Here is a 15999-nt window from a genome sequence, read left to right as displayed (position 1 = left end):
GTGGGGCAAAATGCCAAGCTGCATCAAATGATCCTTCGGTCTTGAACCTTTTTAATACATGTTTTGAGCCTATTATATCCATTTTTTTTTTATGACCCTTCACCTTGACCTACATTACAACCTTGAAAAGTCCATTTGGATCAAGTGTGAATACCCAACTTGAATGATCATATGTTGAGCGAAGGCATGCTCATGATGAAGCAATGGAATCATGCTACATTACCTTAAAAGTTTGATGTATGAAGGATGTCAATAATAGGTGAAGAATGAAAAAAAAGATGATGAAAAAAAAAGAAAGAAAGAAGAAAAAATGAGAAAATGAAAAAATGAAAAAATGAAAAAATGAAAAAAGAGATCCGAATTGAAAACCTGAAAGGGTGATTTTGGTACCCAAAAAAAAAAAAAAAAAAAAAAAAAAGATTCAGGTCAAATGGCTCACATGAATGAAAGATCAAAGACATCTGAAGATCCCTTAAAGACTGGGGCAGAGTTCGCCAAGCCCAAGATGACTTCAACAGTAAATGAATGAGCTTTTGAAAAAGAATCCTAGATTAATGTTGAAAATTGTCTAAATATTCATCATTTGGACATACCATTTACCTCAATGACATCCAATTTATTTCCTTTCCCATTTATTTTCTACCAAAATAGATCTCCATTGATTATCTTTACCATAATTCACTTTCTGTCCTCTTATTGTTACACCCTTAGAATGAATTGAAAAAATGCTTGATTGCATTGTATTTGTCAAAATTTGAAATGATAATGAATGAATGAACATGTACTTAAAAGAATCTTACATTCATTTGAAAAGAAATCTAAGATGATGAAGAAATGGTAGAAACCTAAAAGAGATGATGGGGCAAATCTGGAAAAGTGATGAATTGATCGATATGACTTGCAAGTTATGATTAAATGATGAAGACAATCAGTGGACAGAGTTTGTTTTTGAATGGTTAATGCTGAGACAGAGTAATGACCCAATGATGGTGGATGAAACTTGTTTTGAAAATTTGTTATTGCTGAGAAATTCATTGAATGATGGTCAAGTGATGATCGATTGATGAAACTTATTCCAAAGTATTGAAAAACAGAACAAGGAAGAATCTGAGTGGAAGAGACAATTAAGAGCTACACTGGTTCGATCTTAGAAGAGCAGTGCAATTGGATCCTTGATGAATCCAAGGGCTTGACACCCAAGAAAGAAAAAAGAGCTTGAGAAACTTGAGTACCATACATTGAACAGGAATTAATTGACCAACATTTGCATAGCATGCATTGAAATTCATATGCATTTGCATAGCATACACTACTTTCAGGAAAGTATAGTGTACAAATTCAAGAAGCAGGGGTGTTCCAACATCCCACATGAAAAAGACAGATATAAAAAGACTTTGCAAGTTTGAGAAGAAACTTGTCAGGTAAGTTCCTAATCCTCGAAATAGGATGTCTCTTGGTATCAGGGTTGATTTATAAGACCTTTGGGCATAATCTCCTGAAATTCTTTCAAACACAACTTTCAACTCCTTCGGACATGATTGTCTAGGAGTATTTACTTTTCCAAGTTCGTTGCCTCTGTTTAGAGGAGCAATTTACTTTTCAAAAGTCGTGGTGCCTCTGTTTAGAGGAGCAATTTATTTTTCCAAAGTCGTGGTACCTCTGTTGAGAGGAGCAATTTACTTTTCAAAGTCGTGGTGCCTCTGTTGAAGAGGAGCAATTTATCTTTTCAAAGTCGTGGTGCCTCTGTTGAGAGGAGCAATGCCTCTGTTGAGAGGAGCAATTTACTTTTCAAAGTCGTGGTGCCTCTGTTGAGAGGAGCAATTTAATTTCCAAAGTTCCGTTGCCTCTGTTTAGAGGAGCAATTTATTTTTCCAAAGTCGTGGTACCTCTGTTGAGAGGAGCAATTTACTTTTCAAAGTCGTGGTGCCTCTGTTGAAGAGGAGCAATTTACTTTCCAAAGTCGTGGTGCCTCTGTTGAGAGGAGCAATTTACTTTTCAAAGTCGTGGTACCTCTGTTGAGAGGAGCAATTTACTTTCAAAAGTCGTTGAGTCTCTGTTTAGAGGAGCTTCGGCAAAAAAAAAAAAAACAAAAAAAAACAAAAAAAAAACAAAAAAAAAAAACTCAAAAAAAAAAAATCAAAAAAATCAGAAAAAAATCAAAAAAATAAAAAAACAAAAATAAAAAAAATCAAAAAATAAAAATGTTGAGTTGAGTCTTGATTGGGTGTCTACGTCTTTGCGCAATTTCTGTTTCACAGAAAATGTGCAAAGAGGGGCAGCTGTAGACACCCAATTGGGTCCGGGCCCAGATCAATTGGGCCTGGCCCAAACGGGTAAGGCCCATTTCAATCCTGTATATTTTTTTCTTTTTTATTTTATGTATTCTATTATTATTATTATTATGTATATCTTTATTCATTTATTTATTTTTATTCAGATTAGATTTATATGTATATTATTTATATAGTTATATATTTATTATTATTATTATTATTATTATTTTTGTAAGATATTTTTGGATTTATCTTATTTTATTATTATTTTTTTTAAATTATCTGTTCTGATTTTTTCCTGATTATCAGATATTTTTTTTACTATAATATCTTTTTATTTATCTGTTCTAATTATCTATTATTTTTTATATTTATTTGATTTTTTTTTTTTTTTGGAAGGTTGAGATTGAAGCTAAAGGATCCTACTGGGAGTGGGGATTCAATCTAAAGAGTCCAATTGGATTCAAAGACTGAATCCCCGTCCAAGGAGGAGTTGGGATTGATCAGAAACTCCTGATCAACCCCTATATAAAAAGGGACCCCCCTGGAACAGTCAAGAACACACACAGAAAACAGTCAGCTAGAGCTACTGATTTGAGAAGCAAAGGCGTAGGGAAGAGTATAGAAGGCTAGGAAAAGGTTTAGGAGAGTTCCAGAAATTATCAGAAATTTTTTTGGGGATTTTTCGAAATTTTTTTTTCTGGGAGTTTCTGGAAAATTCCAGTTTCCGGTTGAATTTTCCGGCCGACCTTGAAGTTTTCGGCTAAAATTCCGGCCAACATTGAAGTTTCCGACGAACTGCCCAGTTTCCGACGAAGAATCCCAGAAACCGGCAAAGAATCCCAGAAACCGGTGAATTTCCGGCCAACTTCCGGCGAAAAAACCCAGATTCCGGCGAAAATTTCCAGAATCCGGTGAATCTTCCACCGGAGTTCTTCGGTTTTTTAGAGAGAAGGGAGAGAAAAGGGAAGGAAGAGAGAGAGGGGAGAGGAGCGTTCTGCCGAAAAACGGAGGAAGGTGCCTTTTATACCCTCCCAAAACGACGTCGTTTTGGCTTTAAGTTAATCAGAGGATCCGCGCGTTTTGCCGAACCCGACCCGACCCGAGCGTCGACCCGATTCTGACCCGCGCGTGCCCAGCCCCCCTCCGAGCCGAGCCGAGCCGAGCCTTTCTTCCCGAGCCGCTTCTCCGAGCCGTTTTCTCTTCCTTGAGCCGAGCCGAGCCGAGCCGCAACCCGAGCCGCTCCAGGTTTTTTTTTTTTTGAATTTTTTTTTTTTGAATTTTTTTTTTTTTTTATTTGACTTTGATTTTGATCTTGATTTTTTTTCTTTTTTCTTTAATTAATCCGACGACGGAGCCTCTACAAGTAAAAACAGTAGTTTTTCTTGCATACTCCTGAGGTGAGGGAATTTTCTCAATTTTCTGCTAAAAGTATTAGAGTCAATTGAGAATAATTTTCGATAATTAATTATTTGGCTGATTTTGATTTTTTTTTTCTTTAATTAATCCGACGACGGAGCCTCTGTAAGTAAAACAGTAGTTTTTCTTGCATACTCCTGAGGTGAGGGAATTTTCTCAATTTTCTGCTAAAAGTATTAGAGTCAATTGAGAATAATTTTCGATAATTAATTAATTGGTTGATCTTGATTTTTCTTTAAATAATCCGACGACGGAGCCTCTGTAAGTAAAACAGTAGTTTTCTTGCATACTCCTGAGGTGAGGGAATTTTCTCAATTTTCTGCTAAAAGTATTAGAGTCAATTGAGAATAATTTCCAATAACTAATTACTTGGTAAAATTTTAAGGCTTTTGGATAACAAAAATTCAAGCTGGTACCATCTTTTGATGGGCGTTGTGAGGGTGCTATAACCTTCCTCACACGTAACCGAACTCCCGAACCTTGTTCTGGTTAGCAGACCTGAACCTATTCTTTTAGGGACCCTTAAGCTTAGGTGTTCCTTGAAAGGACAGATTCCTTAGGTGGCCAATCGCACCTAGATAAAAAAAGATTGGTGGCGACTCCCTAAAGTCAATGTCTGGCGATAGATCTCCGGATCTAGACGTTACGACACCGGATGCTAACATAATTAGTTAATTTATTAATATAGTATGAATATCCAATAAAATATGGACATATGTCAAAATATTTTGTCAACACCATATCATTATTTGTTACGTCAGCATTAAAAGAAATTTTTAAAAAATTCAAAAGATTTCTAAATTTTTTAAAATTTTAAAATATATTAACAAATTAAAAAAATTAAAAAAATTGAAATGTTTAGAAATTTTATGAGAACTTAAAATTTTTTAAAAAATCTCAAAATTTTTATAGAAATCTAAAAAACTTATAAAAAGTTTTTAAAAATAAAATTTTATAAAAATAAAATTTTCTTAAAATTAAAAAAATAACAAAACTTTAAAAAGTTGAAAATATTTAAAAAAATCTAAAAATTTTTTAAAATCTAAAAATTTTAAAAAAAATTGCAAAAAACTTATTACAAATTATGAAAATTTTTCACTTTTTTGAATCTTAATATTTTAATATTTTAAATATTTTATGAATTTTGAAGATTTTTTAAAAATTTTTTAGATTTTTTATTAAATTTTTTAATTTTTTTTAGAATTTTTATATTTTTAGAATAGTCCAGATTTTTTAAATTTTTTGAAAATTTCAGAATTTTTTTAAAAAATAATTTTTAATTTTCAAAAAATTTGAATTTTTTTTATTTTCAATTTTTAAGTTTTTTTGAATTTTTTTTCAATTTGAAGAATTTTTTATTTTGATTAAAATTTTCAATATTTTGAATTTTTTTATTTTTTGGATTTTTATTAAAATTTGAGAGTTTTTGAAAATTTTAAGTTTTCATAATTGTTTTCATTTTGATAATTTCTAAAATTATTTCATATTTTTAATTATAATTTTCTAAAATATTTCAGTTTTTCTAAAAGTTTTTTTTAATTTTTTTGAAATTTTCTTTTAACGTTGACATAGCATTTGATGTCGTGGCATTGATCGAACTTTTTAATATGTATTAATATTTTATTAGATGAATATGCCATATTAGTAAGTTGATTAATAGCATTAATTTAAAATATCAAAGTGGATGACAAAACAAAAATTTGAGTACTAAACTAATAATTTTATTTTTTAAAATATTAAATTAACAAAAAAATCTATCATTCGATCAAGATTAGGAATGATCATTAAATTTGGATCGGGATTGTGAAAGATCATTGGATTTGGATCAAATCAAGATTGAAAACGATTGTTAAACTTTGTTAAGGATCGAGATCAAGATCGATCCTTAATTTGAGATCAAGATTGAATCATGAGTCAAGATTTTTTAGATTCAATCCATGAATCAAGAGTTTTCTCCGAATTCAATTCATAAATTTGGAGTTTTTTTTGGACTCGATCCATAGATTGGGAGATTTCCTGTCGTTAATTTCTGATAATACTTCTACCAAGATATAGATGGTCATGGGATGAAGCAGATGTTGTTGACAAAGTTCATGTATAAAGAAGATTAAACTTTAAAAAAAAAAAAAAAAAAAACTTTGCTTCTTGAAAATTGAAATGAGGAGATATGGGAGAGAAGAAATAAGAGGAAAGTTGATAGAATTTATGTTTTAATATCTTAAAATACATTATTTAATATATTGAGGAAACTTCCCCCGTTTTGGCTATTGATGTTCTACGGAATTACAAAGTTGTTCCTTGAAAAAAGATATGCAAAGTTGTTGGCTTTTGTTTTAATAGGCTTTGGTTTATTTTTTTGGTACCAACTTAATCCATGAGTCAAGACATCCCATCAAGTATTAACTTGATAATAAAATTAGGATTCTACACATCATCTTTGATATGAATAAAGACCTTTGACCTAAATAAATTTATAGTCAATGTTAACTTGGAAAAGAATATGAAATTTGTATATTATGTATGTAATTAGAAAATACATGATTTTGTTAAAGGATAATCTCAATTCAATTTGAGACAACTATTTGAAATAATCTTAATTAATTTATTGATACTTATGTGTTAATATCTATATATTTTGATATAATTATTATAATTATATTACATTTCTGTTTAATTATACATGCATGTATTTTGTTAGTTATATATTTTTATATTGTACTTATTTATATTTTATTCATAAATTACATGTTATTGATATAACTTTTTAAAATCAAATAAATGCAAAACTTTTGTTTCTCGCAACGAAGTGCGAACATTCGTCTAATGAAAATAATTATAAAGAAATGCCAAATGAGTCAAAATTATTCGAAAACCAAATAGTAGGTCTACATACACAATAACATTGCTTGCAATATCATGAACTCTAAATATAATCTGCTTGGTTTCAAAATGGTTTTTTTTTTTTTTTTCAGAATTAATAAGTCATTTAGCTTTATCCAAAATTAAAACCTTAAAAAAATCCAAAATTTTGTGCTTGCATGTATCTAAAAGTTGAGAAATTATGAAAAAAATAATTTTTCATAAATATATTAATTTTGATGTAAATAAATTTACTTGAACTGACAAAAAAAAAATGCCCAGCGAAATTCACAAATCCCTTACTACTAAGTTGAAATCATGACTAATGTCTTAAAAATGTTGCCCAAAGAATCTTATACATATATTCCATGTCAAAACCCAAAAAGAGTAAGTACTTGGAGAATACGTAAACCATTTCTTTAGGGGCATTCATGTCGTGCTTGTTACGCAAAATTGGTGTTTTTCCAAAATTGCAGGTCCCAAAGGGACAAGTGATAAGCATGATAATTGACAACCGTGGCTAAAGCCAACCTTATTTCTTTATTTGTTTTTTTAGATAAAAGAACAAAAAAAAGAAAAAACTTTTGAAAAAAATAATTATTTAATTTTTTGTCAACTTATTTTAATTAATTAAACTTTTAAATATTTATTTTCAGTAATTAAATTTTTATTATATGAAAGTTGATTAACCGTCAATACTCATTTTCATCTAATCAAAAATTTAATTGAGTAAAAATAAACATTTAAAGATTTAACTGAACAAAAAATAAATGTTTAAAAATTCAATTAATTGAAAATAAATATGTGATGCAATAAAACAATAAAAACTTAAATAAATTTTTAAGTTTTATTTAAGAGTATTTTTTTATATTTAAGTTTCTTATAACATGATTAGGAGAATCCTTTGATTTTGTATATATGGATCTATTTTTTGTCGAATACATTAATTTGGTGTATTCATAATTTAACTTTTATGATGCTTTTCATAAAGAACGATTCTAATAAAAATATTAAGACTATCGATATTAACATCTTTAAATTGTCTTTATTATTTAGAAAGAAAATTAATTTTAAAAAAATCTTTATTTTGGAATATTATAAAAATCTTTAAATTAAAGAAGTTTTTTCAAATGTTTTGACATAAAAGCAGAATTTAAAGATAGTCATTTCATCTAAGATTTATCATAATATTTTTTAAAAAATAATAAAATAATATTCTTTGTAAATGATAATTATTAATGATTCTCTAACATATAAGTAAAATGTCAACAATTATAATAATTATTATTATAACATGTCAATCCAAAAATTCGATCGCTAGATGTAAAAATTTAAAATTATAAAAAAATATAGAAGTTTATCACCAATCTCCTTTAGAGTATGATTGGCTACCCAAATATTTTATTTTTTTAATAAAACGGATTTAAAGTTTATTAAAAAGATTATTTTGGCATACGAAAACTGAATTAGGTTTAGGAGTCGATTACATATGAGGAAGGATTAATATCTTCATAGCGCCTACAAAATTGGCACTAATTAATCATGCACTATTTATTATTTTGGACAAAAATAGTTTTTATATGAAATTTAATTATAATTTTCTTCATTATTTAGAAAGAAAATCAATTTAAAAAAATCTTTACTTTAAAATATTATGAAAATCTTTAGATTAAAGAAGTTTTTTCAAATTCTTTGACATAAAAGAAGTATTCAAATATAGTCTTTTCATTTAAGATTTATCGTTATATTTTTTTAAAAACAATAAAATAACATTCTTTATAAATGATAACCATTGATAACTCTATAACATTTATGTAGAATACCAACAATTATATTTTATAAAATGCTATTTTAATTTTATTAATTTAACACTAATATTTTGAAAACTTTTTCGTGTAGTAAAAATGAAAAACATAATAATTAATATTAAACATCAATAATTAGAATAAACATATATATATATATATATATATACATTATAAATGTACATATTAATCGAAATATGAGATATATGAAAAAGGTGATAAAATACGAATTTAGGAATCAGGTTTTCAAATATAAAGAGATCATCTAGACTCTCCAACATCTAGGTAGAATTTGGGTGAGACTATTTATATTTAAAATTTCATTTTATTATCTTTTATTTTTATTATTAAGTTTTTATTTTTAAGTTATGAAAATATATGAAAATTCTTAATAAAATAAAATTTCTTAAATATCCTATCATTTAGGTAACATTCGAGAACATATTATTTCATGAGAAATTTCTATATAAATCTTTAAATTTTATGATGGTTTCGAGGTTTCAACTAAGGAATAAGGATTTGGATTCCACCAAGGATTTAGCGTTTGGAGTTTCATTTAAGGTTTTGATTTTTAAGGTTTCGATTTTTAAGGTTTCAACCTTAGAGTTTTGTTTAGAGTTTTAATTTTAGGGTTTCATTTAGGGTTTTAATTTTAGAGTTTTACAAACATCTCTAAAAATCTGCAACATCTAGGCAAAGTTTTGAAATAAGTTCGTATTTTGTAACTTTCAAAATTTAATTCTTATATATTTCTTTGTATAAGCTCTTTTTTTATAAATTTTTCTAAAAAATAAATTTTTATATTTTATACTTTTTTTATTAAAATTTTTTGTTATTTATTAATCTTTTATTATTTTATTTTTATTATTTAATAATTTTTTTACATCTCGACAGAATTAATTTTTAGAATATAATTTTGATCTCCCTCCAACATTTAGGCAGGGAAAAGAAAAAATTTTCCTTTGTTATTATTATTTTTTAAATTTAAATTTCAAAAACACCAACTAAGAATAAAAAGGACATAGGCATGCTAATTAAAAGGCTAATGTATACATCAAGTTATTAAGCAATCAAAATCAAGCATAAGCTGAAATAAGCTTATAATAATAATAATAATAATAATAATAATAATAATAATAATAATAATAATGTAGAAAGGCTTATTTAAACATTCATAAAATCAAAAGTTTTATTATATTTTTTATTATTACTATTTTTTTTAAAAAATCTTATTGTTTCTCTTTTTAAGACATTACTTCATTTTTCATTTAAAAAAAAAAAACCTAGACTTTAAAGCACTCTTTTTCACAACAAATTTTCATACTCCATTTTAGCAATTGTTTTTTTCTACTAAAGAATACTCAAGAGCCATGAGTTTCCCAAACATAACATACACCATGCAGAAAACAGCAAGACAACAAGAGAAGAAAATAGTTTTGGTCTCACTTTTTCCCTTTTGCCTTTCACCAAAGAATGGCGTAGGGATTGGACAAAAGGTTAGTAGATGTTTTTTTTTTTAAAGCTTACTAGTAAGGATGTAACATGGAGAGCACCGTGGATGTTTCCCACAACCATTGCTAAGAATATGGGAGGCAGTGAGTTATGCACCTCTTATGGTTCAAAGGCAATATAATTGTCGTCAGTTCATCCCTATAACTCATAAACTTAGTTTGCTCAAGTTCGACTATGAGACACCCAGTTATATGAAAAATGTCCAAGAGATCATCAAGAAATAGATGTAGATTAATTAGATGAACCTGGCCAAATAAATAGATAATGTTGCAGAAGGTACCTTGCATAAATAATGAAGAGAGACAATGAAGTTAGGCCCTTACCAACAGATGTTTTAGATTAGTTACCCACCCCCACATCAAAGCTTGTATTGTTAATTTTTTAGATCACCCAACAAGAGTTTGAGATTGAAAAAAAAAAGATAGACAAAGAGATAATGGCAATGGTAGATTAAGTCAACTAGTTGAGGTATGATTTACTGATGAAAGAAGATTTATTACAAAAGTTGACCAAAAAGCGAAAGGTGTTGAAAAAAGATTTGTAAGATCTTCGCTAAGAGAATAAGAGATTGAAGATGGACATCGATTTTTCAAGGGGATTTAAAAAGGAAGTGGAAGAACTAAGAAAGATGGTGGAGTATTGGAAGAGTAGAGCTTGAAAAAACAAGGAAATTATATTTGCTCTCATTAAAGAATAGCAAGCATGGAAATATAAGCTTTTTGGAGTCTCTTTAAAAGTAGCTAAATGCCAAGAAGAAAATGAAAAGCTAAGGGCCAAATTGAAAGAATAGCATAATAGGAATTATGATTTGCAAAAAGAGAAAAGGGCCTTAGAATAGGAGCTGATGAACTTGAAAATTCAGTTGGTCAACAATCAAAACCACATAAATAAGGTTTTGACTGAATAACAAACAAAAGAGGATTATAGGGCTTATACCTGCAATATGGAAGTAAAGGCTCAATAAATGTGGAGAGCGAAAAGCCTAAGAAGGAAACAGTATATAGAGCACTTAACTTCTCAAATCTATAAGGTAGTGCAAAAAGCCAACGAAATGATGGAGAGAGATGAAGAACTTGCACGAAAGGTCGTATCGATTTAAGATTGCAGTTAATGACTGTTGAGTTTCTTATATGAAGGTAAGAAGTAGTATGCCTATGTTAGGTATTTTTATGGTTTTAATGCACAAATGATTGGTTGATGTATAAAGATTTCTATGGTTAATGGATGTTTCCTTTGCTTGGATTGATCCAAAGCAATACCTCTTTTGCATTACATTTCATTCATTGCATACATGTAAATTAATAAAATCAAAATATTAATAACAATAATAGTAATATTAATAATAATAACAATATTGATTATACTATGCATTTTAATTCATGATTAATAATTTGAGGTTTAAGGATAGCAAAACCAAAGAAATCAACTCAAGCAATTTCGCACAAGTATAATACTCATTCTAATTCTCTAATCATGGAATAAGAGAATACAATTAGGTTTGAAAGAGTCAAAAAGGTGTCATAACGTCTAGATCCGGGGATCTATTGCTAGACATTGACTTTAGGGAGTCGCCACCAATCTTTTTTATCTAGGTGTGATTGGCCACCTTAAAAATCTGTCCTTTCAGGGAACACCTAAGTTTAAGGGTCCCTAAAAGAATAGGTTCAGGTCTACAAACCAGAACAGGGTTCGAGAATTCGGTTACGTGTGAGGAAGGTTATAGCATTCTCACAACGCCCATCAAAAGATGGTACCAGCTTAAATTTGTGTTATCCAAAAAGCCTTAAAATTTTACCAAGCAATTAATTATTGGAAATTCTTCTCAATTGACTAATACTTTTAGCAAAAAATTGAGAAAATTCCCTCACCTCAAGAGTATGCAAGAAAAACTACTGTTTCACTTGCAAAGGCTCCGTCGTCGGATTGGTTAAAGAAAAATCAAAATCAAAATCAAAATAGAAAGGAAGGAGAGAATGATTGTTCTTGTATGGGAGAAAATTGATACTTTCAACTTTTCCCCAAAATATTTTTTGGAAATTTATTTTTAAGGAAAATTGATACTTTTAACTTTTCCCTAAAAATATTTTTTTTGGAAATTTATTTTTAAGAAAAATTGATACTTTCAACTTTTCCTCAAAAATATTTTTTTTGAAACTTTGATTTCCAAGGAAAATTGATACTTTCAACTTTTCCTCAAAAATCCTTTTTTGAAAATTTATTTTTAAGGAAAATTGATACTTTCAACTTTTCCCTAAAAATATTCTTTTTTGGAAATTTTGATTTTCAAGGAAAATTGATACTTTCAACTTTTCCTCAAAAACCCTTTTTTTTAAAAATTTATTTTTAAGAAAAATTGATACTTTCAACTTTTCCCTAAAAATATTTTTTGGAAATTTATTTTTAAGGAAAATTGATACTTTCAACTTTTCCCTAAAAATATTTTTTTTGGAAATTTTGATTTTTATTTAAAGAAAATAGAATAATAAAAATAGAAAAATAAAGAAAAGTAAAACAAAAATAAAAATAAAATTAAGATAAAAAGAATATTAAATAAACCTAATCTAATAAATAAAAAAAACAAATAAATAAATAAATGAAAATAAAAAAAAAAACCTGGAGCGGCTCGAATCACGGCTCGGCTCGAAAAGGGGCAGACACGCGTGGGTCGACGTCCAGGTCGGGTAGGATTTCGGTAAAACGCGCAGATCCTCTGGTCACTTAAGGCCAAAACGACGTCGTTTTGAGAGGGTATAAAAGGCACTTCCCTCTATTTTTTGGCAGAACGCTCCTCCCCTCTCTCTCTCTCTCTTTCCTTTTTCCTCTTCTTTCTCTCTAAAAAGGCTGAAGAACACCGGTGAAATTTTTGTCGGATTCTGAAAAATATCACCGAAATCTAAAAATTTTGTCGGAAGTTCGCCGGAAGTTGGCCGGAAGATCACCGGTTTCTGAGATTCTTCGTCGAAAACTGGGCAGGTCACCGGAAACTTCAAGGTTGGTCGGAATTTTCGTCGAAAAATTCAAACTTCGCTGGAAAATTCATCGGAATCTGGAATTTCCAGAAATTCCCAGAAAAAAAGATCGGCAAAAATTCTAAAAAATTTCTGCTAGCTCTCAGAACACTCCTAAACTTTTCTTAGCTTCCTATACGCCTCCTTTTCTCTCAAATCAATAGCTTTACTCACTGTTTTCTGTGTGTTTTGCATCTGTTCCATGGGTCCTTTTTATAAGGATTGATCAGGAGTTCCTGATCAATCCCAATTCCTCCTTGGACGAAAATTCAATCTTTGAATCCAACTGGACTCTTCTGATTGAATTCCCATTCATAGTGGGATTCTTCAGCTTCAATCTCAACCTTCCAAAATCAAATAAAAAAATAATAGATAATTAGAAAAGATAGGATAAAAAGAAAAAATAATAATAATCAGATAATAAAAAAAATCAGATCAAATTAACAGATAATTTAAAAAATAAAATAAGATAAACCCAAAAATATATTACAAAAAAAAAAAATAATAATAATATAATAATAATAAATATATAACTATATACATATAAATCTATTCTAAATAAAAATAAATAAATACAGATATACAAAAGGAAAAAAAAATACAGGATAAAAATTCAATTGGGCCTTACCCATTTGGGCCAGGCCTAATTGATCTGGGCCTGGACCCAATTGGGTGTCTACAAAAGGCACAAGAAAAGATAAAGGAAAGAGTGATGGAAATACAATTGAATATCGAGGCACAGATGTCTAAGTTAAGACAATTGTTAACTAGCTCCTTAAAATGCAAAAAAGTTATTAGCACACAAGGATTAGGAGATGGAATTAATATAGAGGAACTAGCATATCTTTTAGAATTCTTTCCACCTTAAGTTCATCCTTCCTACAAAATCCATTTGTAGCCACTAGCCATATAACCTTTCACTTTGCTCATCACTCTAGCCACTGGCTAGAATACCTTGATTATATGTTTGATATATGAAATGCTTATGTTTGGTATCATCTTGATAGGGCAACCGATCCGCATATTATTGAAATAGTATCAGATAGTATTGTTATGACTTACCACCTAGAAAGCTCAAAACTGAAGCCATCAGTTACTAAAGCCTTGGCATTTCTACCTATATGACAGTCCAAGAACTCTAAAAAATCCAAACCCTCCAACCTTCAAAATTAGCTCTAGCTCCAATTTAGATCTTCACTCACAAACATTCTCCTTCCATAACAGTTACCACTTTCTTTGACACTAGTGCAGCCCAAATAAAAAATCCTATTGTTTTACCTACCTAAAAACCTTTGAAAAAAATAAAAAACTTTCTTCAAGACCGCTGATGAGAATGTATTCTTTACGGACTTTATCAACAACCTTGTTACCCTTCAGATTTTTCTAGGTTATCAAATAACTCAAAAGATTTTAGGATCTCCACTCCCCTAAAAAGACCTTGTTATTGGTTTTGATGTCATAACTAGTATACCGGGTTTAAAACTTAATGAAAAAAGTATAAAGTTTGAAAGTTATTTTAGACCTTAGAAAAACATTCCCAACCTCTTCACTTTAACCATCCAACCAAATGTTTTTTAGGAATTCAGATAGAAATTTATTCATTTTTTGTGCAAAAAATCATTCAAAATTCCTCCAAAAATGCAACCACTATTTTTGGAAAACCTTTGAATTTTTCATTACTCATCATTTCAAAAAAGATGAAAATGCCAATCCCACAAAAGCAGGTTATTCAGACATGAACCCAGATCATTTTAAGTTGGTAATCCAAGGATGTTCCCTTCTCCACGCTCACGGATTAATTGAACCAACCTCTTCTTTATGGGTATGTGATGCATTTTATGTCAACAAACGTTTAGAACAAGTTCATGAAAAAATTAAGATTGGTGATTAATTACAAGCTTCTTAACATTTTTCTTGCATATGATAAATTTCCTTTTCCAGACAAAAAAAAAATTATTTCCAAATTTGGCAAACGCAAAAATCTTCTCCAAATTTGACCTAAAAGCAAGATTTTGGCAATTAGGTATACATCCAAAAGACAAATACAAAATGACATTTTGCATCCCTCAACACCATTTTAGTGGACAGTTATGCCTTTTAGATTAAAAGTTGCTCTTTCACTATTCTAAAAAGTAATGACGAAGATATTTACTCCTATTCTTGATTATGCATTAATTCATATTGATGATATCTTACTGTTCTCTCTAGATGTCACATCTCATACATAGCTATTGGATAAGTTCTAGCATATTACTCAATAAGATGAGATAATGCTCTTAGAGAAAAAAATGATCATTGGTCCCTCAGAAATTAATTTCTTAAGCATGCATTTGAAAGATGGACAGTACATAACTTAACCTCACATTCTTAGACACTTGTAGATTTTCTTGATGAAAATCTTTCCAAGAAACAAATACAATAATTCCTTGGTTTAGTGAACTACATGAGTGAATTGCTCTTAGATCGTACATAGTTAACTCATCCTCTCATACAGATGTTAAAGAAAGAACCTTCCTATATTTATCAAATCCAAATAGACATTGTTATTCAAATTTCCTTGGTTTAATGAAGGCTACTCCTCTTCTCCATTGGTCTCTACGAGATTTCTTGAACCCTTTTCTTTTGAATGCTTACTCTGTATCTATTCCTCTCTAAGAGAAGCTTCAGTTGAACATGATCTTGATAAGGATTGCAAAAGATTGACTTTTATCAAATTTTTTACACCTAAATTCCATAAGAAGTTTAGACCTTCCTCAATGGAAACTCTTACTAGATAAGTAACCCCCTTGATCGTCACTTGGACTACATTTTGGAGAGGATAATCTTTCCTGATTAAAGATAGAACCCTAGCAGTATCCAGCTTCTTTTTGTTCATTGTACTCTCATCAATAGATATGAAATTTCTCCATAAATTTCTAATTTTCTTAAAGAGATCAAAACACCATCCATGAATGGGGACGTTTTCCAATTTTAACCATGCAAACTTATCTTTACTTATCAACTCTAGACTCCATGGTTTTACCCAAAAGAACATTCACTCAACTAGGCTTTCCCATATTCCAACATCCATTCAATCTCTATTCTCGAATCAAATTGTAACAAGATCAAGATGCTACCCATGAC

Source organism: Durio zibethinus, chromosome 25 (genome assembly GCF_047325235.1).
Source record: "Durio zibethinus cultivar Kanyao isolate XHJ-2024 chromosome 25, ASM4732523v1, whole genome shotgun sequence".
In the NCBI taxonomy this organism is placed as follows: Eukaryota; Viridiplantae; Streptophyta; class Magnoliopsida; order Malvales; family Malvaceae; genus Durio; species Durio zibethinus.
The sequence above is the reverse complement of the archived record's forward strand: the minus strand, read 5'-3'. Positions refer to the sequence as shown.